The sequence below is a fragment of the Protopterus annectens genome, chromosome 10.part0, assembly GCF_019279795.1.
Source record: "Protopterus annectens isolate FY-2018-M chromosome 10.part0, PAN1.0, whole genome shotgun sequence".
In the NCBI taxonomy this organism is placed as follows: domain Eukaryota; kingdom Metazoa; phylum Chordata; order Ceratodontiformes; family Protopteridae; genus Protopterus; species Protopterus annectens.
In genome coordinates this window covers 1,009,259,017-1,009,272,500 of record NC_056744.1, presented here as the reverse complement: position 1 = coordinate 1,009,272,500, position 13,484 = coordinate 1,009,259,017, and the positions used below count along the sequence as shown (strand labels likewise).

At 39.5% G+C, this 13,484-nt stretch overlaps 1 protein-coding gene across 1 annotated transcript in view; it reads left to right on the top strand.

The window, feature by feature from the left end:
* The first annotated feature begins 1,009 nt into the window (after positions 1 to 1,009).
* The window catches only part of HECTD3 (HECT domain E3 ubiquitin protein ligase 3), a 1,089,315-nt gene continuing 1,076,840 nt past the window's right edge, over positions 1,010 to 13,484 (top strand). Inside the window, exon 1 of the mRNA XM_044085764.1 lies at positions 1,010 to 1,310. The gene's annotated coding sequence lies outside the window, so the exon portion shown is untranslated. The remainder of the gene's footprint in view (positions 1,311 to 13,484) is intronic.

The following is a 13,484-nucleotide window of genomic DNA, read 5'->3' as shown; positions in this document are numbered from 1 at the left end:
AAGGAAAATACTCATCCTCGTTTGGGGATTCAACCAGGAGCTTCCCATACCTCTCAAATAGGAAGATTTTCTTAGAAAGTCTAGAATTTTTCCTTATATTTTGGATCCATTATCCGAAAAAAAAATGGTTTTCTGGGAAATTATTGGCATTTTATTAGAGGGAAGTCAGAAAATAATGACAGCCATTTACATTTCAGACTTCATACCCTTCAGAAAATTAATGCAAACGTAAAACCTGTTATTCTAACAACTTTCTAAATTTGTAAGAGCAGTATTAAAAATTGTCCCTATTTTTGGGCCTTTCTCCCAACATTATTTATGGCTTTGTCCAGATTTCTTGCTCTAAGGGGATGAGAGGTATCTCCCATCATCAATTATGACTTTGTCCAGATTTCTTGCTCCAAGAGGATGAGCGGTATGCCTCTCTTCTGAGTAACTGCTACTGGATCAACAAAGTTATTAGTGGGAGGACTCTACAAAATTACACAATTCAGTAACTCATCTCCCCCAAGAGCACGTTTATCTTTTCAACTAATAAACCACTACGGTGCAGATTTTTAACACACAACGACCCAAAGCAGTGCAAATAACTTTATTTGCAATAAAGTAACCTACTAGTGTATTAACAAGCTAAATGGAAAGGAAAATACTTGACCTTTGCTTGGGGATTGAAGAATGTTCATAATAGGTGCAACACTAAGTTCTGTGGGATCGTTCAAAAACAGGAGATTACAAAGTATAACAAAATCTATTAAAATTGCTAGACTATAGGTATTTCCATTTATAAATTTAAATATGAATTACTTCTGGGTCAACTTTAAAATCGCTAGCAGTGACAAACAGACAGCTGAAGTTGCACCCAAAAGAATTAGCACGATAAAAAGTCTGATGAATACCATATGAATTAACTCCCACACTTGCTATAAGTTTATGACTGGTATTCCCCCATTTTACAAAACATTAATTACTTAACATGTCATGTTCCAATCCAAGCAAAACTATACTTACATAACTTGGGTCGGTTGAGCCATTTTACAAGACGTTAATACTGCAAATACTAGCAATTTCTAATCCAGATTATTTTCTCAACTTCGAAATCACGCCGGTGCATGCAAACAGTAAGACCACGCCCCCTCTCACAACAGCCGCCCAATATAGTTCTACGAGCCAACCCCTTGCTATTTGGACAATCATAAGATTGGCGGTAGCCCTGTCCAAATTGTCATAATGTTCTCGACGGAATCGTTGTAGGGCCCCATTAGTAACTATGAAGTTTGACAACGTCGTTCTGTGTACTGCCTGATTATTAGGTAAGCGACGTTGAGAAATACCATACATCTTAGAGTTAAAGCGCATACACCGTGACGACTTGTAGTCCTGTTTGGTTGTGCCCCACAGGCAGTATCCGTTTGTTACAAGATGTCTATTTTTTTGTAGTGTTGAAGGGGAGGTGTTGCGTATGTGATTATTCCGCTTACCTAGTGTGTTTGAAGATTAATGGGAACGTGTCGTGATGCTTTAAATTTTGAGTTATTGTGTTATATTTCCAGTCAAGATAGTTTTTGTAGGGTTTGAATATGTAGGATGTAATGGAAACCCAATTATTAAAATGGGTTTATATCCAGACATAGTACTGCATACATCGTTGGTTTTTTAATTTGAAACTATAAAGTTCGTATTTAATATCATATATAGGAAGCAGAATAGTTCGTTTAAAAAGTGTCAAACTCCGTTACCCTTGCAACGAAACTTACTAAATTTTTGGAACGCGTTTATTCTTACCTCGACAATATTTTATGGTTGTTAATATTCGTTTTTGATTGCATTTTGGGTGCTGTCCATACCTGATGTCTTCTTATATGTTACTCCTTAGCAAAATACTTTATTTATGCAGCAAAATTTAGCATTCACTTTTTTTTATTTTAAATTTGTTAAAGTAATGCAGATTTTGATATTGTGTCAGTAATTGAAGCAGACCATTTTTGAAGAAAGACGTCTGAAATTGCCTTGTCTACAACATCATTAGTTCTCTGTAAACATATATGACCAACCCTGTTACAGCATCATTAGTTTTCTGTAAACATATATCATATATGATATATGACCAACCCTGTTACATGAAATCAGATGTAAGGTGGGCAACAGGTGTATAAGAATCGGAATTAAAGTTAACGTTGTATGTAATTAGAATTCTATTCTGAAGAGATTTCTGACATTCATAGTGATGTACTCTGTACTACTTGCATCACATTTAGATGGAAATAAGCAAGGATATCATTTAACAAACCATACCACACATTTGCTTGGAAGAAATGGCCGGAGCCATGTATTTATTATGCCAGTCAGATCAGATTGTGTTTCAAATCCATGCGAGATCAGAAGTCAGTGTCAAGCACACCAATCAATGCCACCCAGAAATATTTAGATGTGAGCAAAGGGCAGAACTTGGAAGTAAATCAGTTCAACTAGGCCATAACATAACACAGCAGTCCCTGTACACCAATGGCTGGAGGGGATTAATCAAACGTCGACAGTCCCCTGTGATCTTTCAGCCAGATACCAATGGCAGAAGGGGATCTCCTGCCATTTGTCGGACCCCAGGCTCTGGCTCCCAGCCTGTCAGCTACACCATGGGGTGGCTCACCTAGAGAAGGGCCAAACTGTTTGAGCCGCTTCCCCTCCCTGGGCCAAGCACACTTGTAGGTTTAGTCTTCCAAGTCAGCCCTTTTGCCCTGAATGGATGTGGCATGTACCTACTCCTATCACTTGCTGAGGAAGATATGTTGACCTGAAAACCTAGTTCGGGGGGGGGCAGGAAATTCTTTCATGACCCTAAGTGTGATCACCCTTATGGGTCAGCAGACACCTACCTACTCGTATCAGTCAGCACGTACATCTCATTTTGTGCTATCTATATCTCTTCCTGCTTTTATGAGGAAGAGTGGGTGTGCTGATCTGACTTACTCTGCTGTTGAAAAGAGATCATGCTTAGCTACCTGATCTGACTTACTTTACTGTTTAAAAGAGGTCATGTCTGGATACCTGTGGCTTTTTATATTCTTCCTCTACCTACCAATCTATCTTTACACAACCCCCCCCCCCTTCCTCATCCTAACCAACTTCCTGACCTCCTCCCTTTCCCCTATCTCATACATGCTATTTTTCCCAAGGCAAGATAGCTGTGCCTAGTATTCCTTAATGCGCTCACAGACTGTGCAGATCATAAAGTCTGTAAAATGTAAACACATCTGAGGTGTACTGGTCTACTTGGTAATGCGCAATATGATCCTACAGAATGAAGCAAGTAAATGTTGGCACAAAGACACTTGCTTTTCAGCAGCTCCTCTGAATGGATTTAGAGACTGACTTCTGTCTCACTCTGTGTAAAGCATAGTTTCTTGTTTTGATGTGCAGATGTTAAGAGCTCTTAAGTATAGAACTCAAACGGGGAATGGAGTAGAGAATGACATTCTGAAAAAACTCCCTGAAATGTTGCAAGGGAGGTAATGTATTATTTATTCTCATTCCATGATGCATACAAGGGGTACTTGTGCAACATGTTATGTGACTATGCAGTTTTCAGAAATCCAAGTTATACTGAGTAACAAAAAAGAAAATCATTACTTGAGTAAACATAGAAGGTTAAGTCCCAAGAATTATAAGGTCCAGAAATTTTGAGTCCGGTGTCTGACATGTAAAGTGTAATGTGCCGAATGGTAGTTAGCTGCTGAGAAAACCCATTATAGCAGTAAGTGGAACTAGGTGTGTATTGTGACATTTCTTTATTAAGTTTAACATTTAAGCGGGCCGACAGATGTGCTTGCCTACCAGCAAAAACAAATGGATTGACCAGGGCAATATCTTCTTGAAGGATGAAATACATTTGTGTGCATCTTGTCCGTGTAAACTAGAGTAGAAAAACAGCAGTTATGCTACAGATATCTAAACTTATTTAAACAAAGTAGATTGGAGTAGTATGGATGGCATGTGTGCTTATTGCAGATTATCTTGCTTGATGGTGCTAGTGAAATGCAGCATTTGAGAAGTATTTCATTATGATGTTCCTAAGGAACCTTTTAGGTACATGTTAATAAATATTCTGCTATTAACTGCATAGAGTATACTCAAACTGTATCACTGTATGTTGCAGATGCATCTGAGTATCCATCCATCCATCTACCCATCACAACTCCTTTTCCCATTTTTGCACATGGAGTCAGGTGTCACCAACAGTGACAATCCTCTATATCCCAGGTTCGCACAGCTGGGTGGCTAGCCCAGCAGTGGCACCTGAGAATATTTTCTATTTATTATTTACATATTTGAGCATCTTGGAATTGCTTCAGTTGGACATTTAGAGAAAAACATTGTGTTTGCTTAATCATTTGTATTTTCCCAACGTAGAGTCTTTAGAAACAGAGAATTCTTTGCCTGATGAGGCACCCACCGCCCCTAAAGATTTGATGTGATACCAACAGTTAGAATAGTTGTTGGAGCTTGTATGAATAACTCTGATCACTGAGTCCATGGATGTATTTGGTGAGGTATTATTTGAATCTTTACCATTTCAGCAAGATACTTGCTGGGGCAAATTAGTTAGGTGAACACTGGGCCAAGTATCTTGCTTTGATTGACTTGTTCTTAATAATTAGGTGTCTTGTGCCACAGATCTTTCTGATGACTATCATAATTTGTTCATCAAACGTTTCATGTCTTTGAGGCAGGTTCTCAGGCCCTTTAATAGTTTGATAATTTTTATTTAATGCTTTAATTGAGTTGGAGTAGTTAGCTGGGATTAACATCTTATTACAATTTTTAATATTGAATGTTCATCCATTGCTTGTGTCACAACAGTGGGAAATGTTACATCTTTTTCTTTTTTTCAGAAGGAATATGATTGACTGACTGCAGGGATTGAGACTATTCTTTATAGTTTGCAGTCACTGGCCTGTCTTATGAGCCATCTATTATTTCCCACCTGTGCACTTGTGAAGATTATGCTAAACAGGAGGGGTGTTTGCCCATTCTGTGTGATTATCTGGACAGGTGATAAGAAATGACTACCCCACTGTAGCTGTGTGCTGTTTCGTAGACTGTTTTCAGTTCGAGTCATAATAGTTGTTAGTCAAGAGATCTTTCTTAAGCTTGCTTGTTGTTGCAGTATGGTGTGCCACTTCAAAGATCTTGGCAAGGTTGAGGTATGCAGCATATATGATAAGACTTTTATTCAGTCATCTGATAACCTCTTGGAAGGAATTACCATTTTAAGAAAGAGATACCATCCTTAAAAACAATTGACTTATGTCCAGAAATGGCAGTCACCTGTGTGAGCCTGTGCCACGTCCATAATGATCATCTCTATTGTTCTGCATAATCTATAGGGGAGACTTAAGATTTTGTAGTTATTTAGGTTGGCCAAAGAGTTTATCTTGCACATGGGAACCACAATGGCCCACTGCCAAAGGTTGGGGCATGTGGAGAGGGACTTGTTAACAGAACATTACACTGGATACACTAAGTTTTACCTTATAACACAGAGAAAACTCTGAAATGTCTGGTTCATTCAGTCGAAGAGGATGGCCAGAGGTGCACCTTGTGGGTCTTGGAGAGGGAAGTATGGCTTGGCAGGAGTATCACTAGTTGGTTATATGCTGGTCTTAAACTTGGTAGGATATTGGAAATCTCCTGTTTTTTGGGGGGAAAATTGTTTTTCCCAAGACACTCTTACAATCCTGATCAAGTATAATTAAAGAACACTTTGCCATTCAGCATTCAAGTGGTGTTTGCTTGTTTGTATAATGGAGCTGCAGAAGAGTATTTGCACCACATTTATTTATTATTTATTTGCAGTTTAACTGGGGAAGTCCACTAGGCCATACAAAGCCCATTTTCAGTGTAGTCTCAGGGAGAAAAGCTCCTCAGTACAACAAAAAGCAAAAATAATATACATCGTAGTATACAATTATCAGAGAAATTAGATTACAAATTTGAAACATAGTTAGCAACTCAATAGTCAGACAAATAGCAGTGACAGATTACCAAGAATGTTTAGATATACTTAAAGCATGGAAGACATTTAGGTAAACACGGTAGGGAGAAAAATGTATCACTGGAGCTAGGTTCCCAAGGAGGTTGAGTGCAAGAGCAGTTCCAGATGGAAGATTGGTATGTGTGTAGAGACATTTTGAAGTTGGCAAGATTTGGGGTTGTTCTAATGGCTAATAGGAGAGCATTGCAATATTTGGCGATAGAGTAAAAGAAGATAAGTTGGCTGGCTGGCCAGTTTGGCTTGTGAATCAGAAGAAGTTGCTGATTCTCAGATCTAAGAGGCCTGTTTGGGAGGTAGAAGGTGAAGATAGAACTATGGGCGGGACAATCAGAGGGTTTAAAGATTCTGAGCAGTAGGAAGTTGTAGATAGTTAAGGTAATTTGGAAGTTCAGCTTTTTAGGGAATGAATAGCAGTACAGTGATAGTTTTTGGAATTTGTTGCACATTTTGTGAGCTCTTTATAACATGTTTCAAGCTTTGCTTTTAGGGTGGTTTTGAAGGTTGGTAAGGAGATAGATGCCATACATTAGAGAAAGTAGTAGGTAAGTGGAGGCAAGGGTTTGTCTGGTGGGGGGGGGGGGGTCTAAGGTATTGGTTGTGCCTGTAGAGCATTCCAAGTTTCTAATGAGTTTTTTGGATGTTTCGTTGCAGGTGGACATCATATTTTAGATGTTCATCTATAGATGCTCTTAAAAGTTTTGTATGGCTGACAATTTCTATTTGCAATTTATTTTGGGAATAGATATTGAACATGGGTTTGTCCAATAGGGTTGATTTTATAGGGGTGAAAAGCATGATTTTAGAGTTATTTGGGTTCACAGCCAGGTGTTTAAATGTCCAGGATTCCGTGGTGGAGAAGACTTTTTGAGTTGGGAGTTCAGAAATAGAGTTGGCTGAGCAGACAGTGGTTGAGTAATCTGTGTATTGAATAAGGGCTCCATTGGTGATAGATGTGTGGAAATTATTAATGAAAACCTTGAGTAGGAGGGGACCGAGGTATGGCGCTTTGAGGAACTCCAGTAGGGATTTTAAGATAAGAAGTGATTGAGTTTTGCCACTTGACAGCATGTTGCCTGTCTTAGATAGCTAGAGAACCAGTTGAAAGTGGTGTGGGAAGTCCAGAGTTTGTGAGTTGTGATCGTCGGAAAGGGTGGGAAACTGTATCAAAGGCCTTTGCTATATCTAAGAATATGGTAGTTACTATTTTCCTGGAATCGCAAGCTCGGTTAGTAGTATCCAAAAAATGTGAGGGCAGTTGTAGTGCTGTGTCCAGGTCTGAAACCATGTTGTGTGGGAGACATGAGGTAGTTATGCAGTAGAGAGGGCAGCAGCTGAATGTGGATGCACTTTTCTTGAATCGTAGAGCTAGGATAGTGATAGGATGAAAGTTGGAGATGTCTTTGTTTTTGCTGCCTTTTGTGAAGAGGGATAATGTAGACTGTCTTCCATAATTTGGGTACATAAGATTCTTGAATGGATCTGTTAATTAGGATACTAATGGGAGATGCTTTGGCAGTGATCTTTAGAAAAGTGGGGGGGGTTGTCAGGTGCATTAGAGCAGAGTTTGTGCTTAAGGAGTAGTCTTAACAGTTGTGGTAGAAATGGGGTTTACAGTAAAGTTAGTGGTAGGAGAGGAGTTTGGGTTAGGGGAAGATGAGCTGCTTGTAGAGGTGGGAAAGTGGAGGATGTTTTTGGAGGAACAGTGTTATTTATGCTATCTGTCCTGAGGAAAGCTAGCAGTAATGTCGGCTATAAAATTTATAAAGAACTTAAAGATAGAGGCTATTGCATGAGAAGGTTGTCAGGATGTGGACATGGATTGTTTTTTGTGCCCAGGTTTAGGAGAGATGAGATGGATTCCAGACTTTGTTTTAGGTTTTGTTTATGGTTAGCCTGCAGTTTTGTGTAGTAAGCTTTTTTTTTTTCTTTGTGTAGTATTTATTTACCTGATTACAAAGTTGTTTAAAATATTTCGGGGAGTCTTGGTTTTTGTTATTTTGAAAATGTTTCCATGCTTCATCTCTGAGGTGCATCAGATCTTTAGTAGGTTTGGTCAACCATGGAGCACAAGTAGTTTTGATTCTTTTCCTGAAGAGAGGTGCAACGCTATTTAGTGTGTCGAGGAGAGTTTTTAGTTTGTGCCAGTTGATCTTTTTGGGATATCAGTGAAGATTAGAGGGTTGAATGCAGTTAGGTTCCATATCTGTTTGTACTGATGATGTTTTTTTTTTTTTTTTTTTAAGACTGGGGAGGTGGCAGATAAAAGCGGGGAGGTGATAACTCAGTGTATCTGAAAAAGTGCCTGCTTTGGATATTTTTGGGGGGTGGGAGACTAGAATCCAATCTAGGATGGATCATGTGGTGTTAATCCTTGTTTGGTATGGTTGGGATGTTTATGAGCTGAGTAAAGTTGAATAAATTGAAAGTGGAGGCAGGGGAGTTGGTCAGATTTAGCCAGTTGATACTTATGTTACCTAGGATAATGGATTCATTTTTAATGTTAGTAGAGATCCAGGAGAGGATTTTTTTTTCTAGTAAGGGGATATTGTTTCCAGGGGGTATGTAGAGAACTATGATACAAAGATTTTTGCAGTTGTTAATCTTTAGGAAAGCAATAGTAATTTCTGCATAGGTGAATCACCAGGAAACCAATAACATTTATTTAAACTTATTGGAAACACTAGTCATTCAATCCAATACTATCTTCATAGGCAACTTTAATTACCAAACTGTTAATTGGGAACCACATGTGTCACCAGACATGCAGGCGCAGAGATTCCTGGATTTTGTAAACGCAAACTACCTGGACCATATTGTCAATACACCAGTCACAGGTGCAAACATACTGGATCTGATCCTCACGTTAACATGGGAGATTGCTGCACACTTAGTATAATGTCTTCTCTGGTGATGAAAATGGTCTCCCTTGAAGTAAAACACAAAACCCCAGCTCACCCTGGAATGTTCAGGAACTAGGCTAAGGCTAACTTCCTACTATTAAGTGATAACCTGGCAAAATTTCAAGCCCTCATAAACTCAGAACACTGCTGCCTATGTGGAACTGTTAACAGAAACCTACACAATCCTGCTTAATAGCTGCATAGAGGCAAGAGTACTCACCAGGAAGAAGTACAGAACTAACTCAAAAACAAACCAGCCTGTGGAATATCATCAATAGGCTGTATAACAGAAGGAATAAAATTATGGCAAAAATTAGGAGGTGTAGCACCCAGCAGGATAAAAGCAGTCTCACCAAACTAAACAAACAAACTCCGAGGACATGTAAAGACTACCAAAGCCAAATTTGAGGCAATTTGGCCTCCCAGACCAAGAACAACCACAAGGCATTCGTTAGCTATGTCCGCAACCTCAAAGGCAATACACAATTGAGTGTGAAGCGCATTCTTAATGGAGCCATCTGTACCGAGCCAGAAGATATAGCCAAATGTACTGGCCGACAAATTAAACTCTAACTTTACACCCCTCAGCCTGCTCTTAGGAAGCACCATCAGATATAATTCCCATACTATCAGTAGGGAACAGATACTCAGTGTGCTCCCTAAGGTCAAGAACACTGCATCAATGAGCACAGACAATGTCCCAGGATGCTTTCTAAGTAGCATGAAACATGACCTATCGGGCTGTCTGGAATTGCTATTTAATTGTAGCCTCCAAACAGACTTCATGCCTCACAAATGGAGAACAGCAATTGTCATCTCTCTCCACAAAAATAGACCAGCTACAGACTCTGAAGTCTCACTAGTCTTGTATGCAAAGCCATGGAAATGATCAGTAATGACATAAGAAACCTCCAGACACTGAATCCAACCCACTTTGGTTTTGTCAAGGTCAGTTCATTCCTACGCAACCTGGTGGACTTCTTTGAGAAAGTCACCAAAGCAATGGATGAGGAAAAAATGGTTCACACTGCCTACCTTGATCTGGCCAAGGTATTTGGCACACAATACACGACTCTGATATTGTTGACAAAGTCAAGAGGTTAGGTATAAACCCTTGTGTCACCCAATGGATAGTCAGCTGGGTCACAGACAGAACCTATTAAGTTAGAATTGGGGCCTCTACCTCTATAAAGAGGCCAGTCACAAGTGGAGTCCCTCGGGGACTAGTCCTGGGACCACTTCTTTTTTGCATTTATTTCTCAGAAGTCGAGGCCAATGACAGGGGCCTCTGGCTGATTAAATTTACAGATGATTGCAAATTAGAAGCAGTCATAGAATCCCACACCTACACAAATGTTCTAGGAAGGGCTGACACAGACAAATAACTGATGTCAGATCCATGGACTAAAACTGAATGCCAATAAATGCATAATAATATCCTTTGGGAAGTCATCCACCCCTGGTAACTATCATATTAACAGCACACCCCTAAATGTTAACCCAGTAATTAGGGACACAAATAGACAGGAATCTAGCCTTTTGACTATCGTGTGTACAGTCATTCTGTGTTGTGCAGCTTATAAACAAAGTTATGGCGTCTAGGTCCAAGGAGGTAATTGTTGCACTGTATTCATCATTCATCAGACCTGTCATTGAGTGTAGTGCCCCCTTTGGTATGTAGCTAACCACGTCTATCCAACAACTGGAATATCCACATAGTTTTCTCACTAAAATTACAGGGCGTAAGTAACACGTCCTGTGCAGACTACCTCAGGGCCCTATCACTGTATTCTGTGAGATCTATGCAAGGTATTCAGACCCCATCCTGATGGATCTCCTGCATATCCTCAAAACAAACAGCACCAGAATTACTGTTCCAAAGACTTTAAACCTTACCTGTTGTATAAATGGGATCTGCTGGAGAGACTGGTTTGTTTCTCAGAGACCTGCTCTGGAACAGGCTCCCTATCTATGTGAAACAGAGTTCTTTGCTGATCTGATTCAAGTGTAACTTAGATAATTGGATGTGGAACAGAAAATTCATCCTTGTTTTGGCACCTGTGTCTATAATGGACATAGGCAGTCTGTAAGTGGTTCATTTCCCAGGCCCCTATTTACACTTATCAAGGGTACCAGAACTTTATGTATGGCTAGCCTTTAAAAAGGCCCTTGCAATCATTAGCTTAATACACGTATGAAATTGTAAGTACTGCACATACCCCTTTAAGTAGTTGGCATGTAATCTAAGGCCATCCCATTCTGTAGCACTACTGTTTGCATAGCTGCCATTTGTGCCATACTATCTGTAATAGCACTGCGAGTAGTAATACTTCTATTAACTGTAAGTAGTATTGCTTAATACTTCTATTAAATAAGTTCCTAGCATGGGTACTAGGACAGCTCTGTTGAGCAAAAGCTGGACATAAAACCATTCAACCCACCAAATGTGAACAAAGGATTGTCCCACTCACTAATAGGTTCAATGACACATGCAACTTAGAAGTGGATGTCATGATGTTAAGGAGGTGGCTGGACATCCTCTGTATACTGGAGAGTAGATGGAAGACAATTCTGCAAAGCTACTTGGCTTGAGATCCAGATTAGTGATTTACAAAGTTATCCATAATGAAACAGTTGACCAATATCATAAACCACTGTTTGCCACAATCATCTTAAAATCTTTTCAGGATATGAAAGTAATGAAGCTAAAACAAAAGCAATAGCTGTAAGTTATATTACCCACACTGCAACTTGTTCAATAATATCCATTGATATTGGCTAGGAATTTGGCAATGGGAAGAAATAAATGGTCAAGTGGGAACAAGGCATCAGAGGCACAGTACCAGCAGGGCCGGCCTTAGCTGAAACGGTGCCCTAGGTGAACTACTACTCTGGCACCCCTTAAGCCCCACCCACACTGAACACAAGGAACACCCCTGTTTGAGTCACGCCCACAAATGGGTCACTCCTGCAAAACACTCCTTCCAATGTTTAAATGCATGAAAATCCAAGTCATACTGTAAGACACCTTGTAGTGTAGTTGACTGCAGCTGAAGGCTGAATTATCCTAAGCAAGTTACTTAACGAGATCTGTACTCACTCTTGTATCATCTTTAGTAACTTGTACTGTGGACTTGCCAAGTTTTCTTGCAAAATACTTTCATGATAGGGTAACAGACTTGTGATGTGCCTCAGCATGGGCATACTAGCAAGAAGGTATACAGACTACAACCCAAATATTGCACACATAGCACTGCAGCAACTTAGCAAGATACATGTACGGTGAAACAACAACCAGAAGATGCAGCTGTGATTTTTACACTAGCCTTTAAAATATTTCTTGCAGAATACAAGTATTTAAAAAATTATTGCATGCAGGTATTCAGTTTCTACAACCCCGATGATGTTGTTAACATTTTATTTACAATTACACACAGCCCACGATTCTTGACATTTCATTACTTTTCATTTATTACAAGCACTTAAATAAACTTGAGCCTCCTTCTCAGACTGCCTCTTTTCTATTAATCCAAAAACAGATCTTCAAGAAGCTTAGATGTTTCCAAAACCATCTGACAACATCTTAAAAACTTACAACCATAAGTATCTAGTGTTATGTTCATATAGTCTGCATTCTCTACTAAATACAGCAATCTATCTTGTGGCTTAACTCATCCTTACTCCTGAACAAAAAATGCCCATCTCTTTCTTTACTTTCAAGCAATCAATGGTAATGTAAAATATTTATTTAAATAAGAGTTTATCAACATCTCTGTCATTGGGCAAATACAACGCAAACCTCAACATTCCATCTTCAGCGTCTATAAGACATTTTAATGGTCAGCCAAATCACATGCGGACCTAAACTCAGTCTTTACACTTCCCAGAAGAGTATACCTTTTCTGCACATGTCCTTTAAGAAAGAAGTTCAGAGTACCCCCCTAGCAAGCTCCACCATAAAAAAATCATTTACCAAACAAAAGCAAGAAGACAAACACTTATTTTCTCAGCAGTCATCATCCTCCTGCTGCTGTGGAGACTGCTTAAAAAAATAAACCATACTCTGACCAGAATAACACATCCCATTGACCCAAAATTTTTCTCTGTAAATAAAGGCATAAGGTGCTGCTTGTACTAGTAACAGCCTTTTATTATTATTATTATATGCTCAAAGAGCAGCTTTACGAACGATGCTAGTTAAATTTCCCTGTCCTCTACATCTTGGGAGCATTGCTTATTAGAGGAATCTGCCTTACTGACTGTACTAGTGCTAGGTGCATACTATTCTAATGGCCCTGGAGCCTTTACAAGCCTAGCCCATCAAGTAGAGCCACTGGAGAGATCCCCGGGGTGAACTTTCTATTTCCCATCCACTCATCAAGATTTCTCTTGAAGAGGGCCAGTGAGGTGCTCTGCTTGACATGTATGAGAAGTCTATTCCAGAGCATGGGCAGTCTTTGGGTTATGAACCTATCCCTCCAGTATGTTCTATTGATTGTGGTAATGAGATTGAGGTCTCTGGAGCATGTGGTGCA